Raw genomic sequence first — 3,614 nt, 5'->3', positions numbered from 1 at the left:
GAAACGCGGCCCTACCTGGGATTACGAAAAGTCTTACAAAGATAATTTTAAAACTTATTGCCGTCTATACAATTGAACGTAAAGAAAAAACATCGTCAGGATAACAATCTAGAAATTTCACAATCGGAAGGAACCATGCGGATAAAACAGAGCATTGAAGGAACAGAAAACACTACTATTCAGTCTAGAACATATAGAATCGCATCACGCTGCTAGTTCTTCTCTGTTCTCATACAGTATCATGATCATCACTTGCTTATCAGATCAAGTTCTCGCTTGAGTCGTCGTCATCTGGCGACGAATGTCCGTCTGCGTGGCAGCGGTTTGCTCTTTCCACTGGGAAGCCTTCGGAGATTGTTCGGGTGACGACAGAGGAGACAAATCGTGTCCACCGCCATCCTCGAGGTACTCTTCAGCTCGATTGTTTCGGAACAAAACTCGACTCATGCTCGATAGACATCTCCGAAGCTTTTCTTTCATTTCGACCACGTGTTCCTTGCAGCGGTTAACCAAGTCCTCGTACGGTCGTCCATGCAAGAAACAAACGATGATCACCGTCATATTGTCCCCACCGATGCCCCCATCTGACAGTCCGGCAAGACATCTCGACATCAAACTCTCGCAGATGTACTGCGGATAGACATTTGGGCGATCTCCGTCAACAAATTCCATTACCGACTGACTTGGGAAGCGTCCCAAATCCCGTCGCAGGCAAACACAGAAACTCAAAATCCTCCGCTTCTCTTTCCTCAACGTCCGAGATGCGGTCACAACCTGCTCCTCAGCCAGTTTGTCACTATTCCGTTTCAAACTAAAATCTCCCAAAGCCCTCGATAGCGCCAACTACCCATTAACCCTGTTGTACTCCACGTATCCACCGGCCCGCTTTATCCTCTCAACTCACAGCATTATTCGGTTTGTGGTCAGACGACAGAACATCCAGTTTCCATTGACGCACGCAATCGCCCGTAATCCCGGCATTCGCGCAGTACAGCCTATTGTCTTTAACCTACCGTAACCGCCGTTGATCCTGCCATTTTGCTCCTTCAGCGACTCGTCGTTCAACATCGCCTCATCGATTCCAAAATCCTCGCTGCAAGGCCGCTTAACATCGTCCCCATATTCGGACCGTTTCGTGACAAACTTATGCAGATGCTTACCGGCGTACTGGGCAATTTGGCACCGCCATGACCGTCGTACACGAAGAAAGCCGTACCGGGATCATCTGGCAGCGAGAGGATGTGCGTGGAGTCCTCCATGTAGTCGCCAACCCTGCATACAGCTGGATCCCACCTTGTAGTAGTCGTTCTGGCAAAAGCCGATTCCTTCGAGGTTTCCGGTTCGAAAGGGTCTGACCCGGGTCGGTTATGGTTCTTTGGTGAGTGGCAGTCGATCTGAAATGAGAAGAACGACATAGGTAGATAATTCTCAAAATTTAGTGAAATCGTAGAATAGTTGCGACCTGGGTTAGCTATCTAATAGTGTGATAGGCCTATTAGTTGTCCCGAAAAGCGTTTGAAGCCTTTTGTTATCACATGCGCCCGCTCCTGCCTATTTTTACATAATGCTCCTTTATCACACAACTCTCAAAACATATCATAAATTAGAATTTATCTTTACGATAGCGATAGAGAAACGAAAATAGATTATGAAGAAAGATATTAAGTAATAAGTTTAACAATACCTCTATGATAATTTCGAATCAATCATCCCACTGATTACACCCTCTCGACCGTCGTATCTCATCTGCAGTGCAACTGAGCTGATAATGAAACGCGAATTCGATTAAAGCATAGATTTTGACCTGGACGGGATTGTTTTGTACACATCGTTTATGTAGATTCAAAATATTATCACCGTCGGCGCTTCCATACCATGCCATCATTATTATCATCCGCGTTGAACGTGTAGTTAAAATGGAAACTGAGGCCAAGCGGTTCAGTTATTCTGATATACTGTTTTGGACTCACTCGATCCGCTTCTTCTACATATAGGACAAGAGTGACCACTTTGTTTTCATCAATTTTCATTATTTGTCTGTTCAGGGTTCCTGTCGCTATATAATTAGAAAATTTGCGCGAATATATTATAATATCCTTCTGTCTACCTTAAATAATATTCGAAATAAATGAGCTTTCGGATCATTTTCAGTTACAGGAACATTCCTTGCACATTTACTTGCAAGGATTGAATCAAGACGAATGAAAATATGCCTATCTCTCATTTTTTATATCTGCATACCCATTACATATGTAGCGTATCGTAAAGGCACCAATCCAAGTAACAATCGTAGTTTTATAACACTCTTGGATCCATCAATTTCCTCTTGTTACTAGGGATTAAAAACCGATGTAAAAATGATCGGATTTGGGTGACTATACACCGTGAGTAATAAATACCGTTAAGAATGTTCAAAATGCGGGGACACCAGTACAGGTACAGATGATGTTTTTTAACATGTTTTACGTTGGTTAAGTTATGGTGGAGCGTAACAGAATGCTCATGTTGTCTCAGGATCCGCCACCGAATATCATATCAACAGCATGTGAAATCGGTTCTCAGAGCTTAACAAACTCTAACGATCAACACAATAATTCTCGTTATTATTCAAGGACGTATGTGATTTTGTAAACAAAGATTCAAACGTCGATTTGCCCAATCTGATGGCACTTCTATGCAAACCAACACCACCAACGGCCGAAGGCTTCCTACCTGTTTGTGGTGATGGTTTCGTTAGCAATCAGATTGAATAAAATATTTTAGTTGCTAGATAAAGATTGTCGCTTCTGTTCCCTTTGTTCTGCTGTCCGAAAACATGTGGTACATACCTGTCAAATCGTATGGATTTTCCTTCTTTGACATTTAGCTCCCTATCCTCGCCAAAAAAGATGTTCCGGAAGCAATACGTAACTTGTTGTAATCTTTACAGATACGTATTTCGACCTCAACTGTATCTCGTACTTGACTCACGATTTTAAAAAAAAAACTGATTGAGCTCAGGTCGTTTTAAGTTTGAATGAAAAGCAGTAAGGGAATAGAACACTTTTCATTGAACGGATTACTACTACAGCGGCTACCCAGTAAGGGCAAGCGAAAATAGAACTCTCATAGCTAAATGCAACACTCCGAAGCCTTTACTTAATGTAAATAATAATATCTTAATCAATCAGACAATCTGTAATCGATTCGCATAACTTCTGAACATGCAACAGTTCTGCTTCTTGTGTGAAAGATAGCATTTGTGTTTCAGGCTACTATGTAATACCCTTTGAGAAGTTCAATGCCCTTGACAAATTTTCGCAACCTGGAATAAAATCGATTAATAGTTTTGGGAACGACCAACCAATATGCGATCCCTGTCGAGTGAAATATCCTGGGGTGGCATTGCGCATCTTGACTCAAAATGAGCAAATCAAGACAAAATTTTCAAAACGACTTATCTGCTTTTGTAAACAAAGATTCAAACGACGATTTGACGAATCTGATATCTCTCCCACGCAAACCAACACCACCAATAGGTAGGTGAAGGTTTCCGCTTGAAATCATAGAAGCTGTAGGAAAGTGCTGTTGAATCCAGATGCGCAATGAGGCCCCTGAATATTACCCCCAGTCGT

General features: G+C 42.3%; 1 pseudogene; it reads right to left on the bottom strand.

Annotated features, from left to right (window-relative positions):
* Positions 1–259: 259 nt before the first annotated feature.
* Positions 260–2,030, bottom strand: LOC134221860 (probable protein phosphatase 2C T23F11.1; annotated as a pseudogene).
* Between the last annotated feature and the right edge of the window lie 1,584 nt (positions 2,031–3,614).

Source organism: Armigeres subalbatus, chromosome 3 (assembly GCF_024139115.2).
Source record: "Armigeres subalbatus isolate Guangzhou_Male chromosome 3, GZ_Asu_2, whole genome shotgun sequence".
Classification (NCBI taxonomy): Eukaryota; Metazoa; Arthropoda; class Insecta; order Diptera; family Culicidae; genus Armigeres; species Armigeres subalbatus.
The sequence above is the reverse complement of the archived record's forward strand: the minus strand, read 5'-3'. Positions and strand labels throughout refer to the sequence as shown.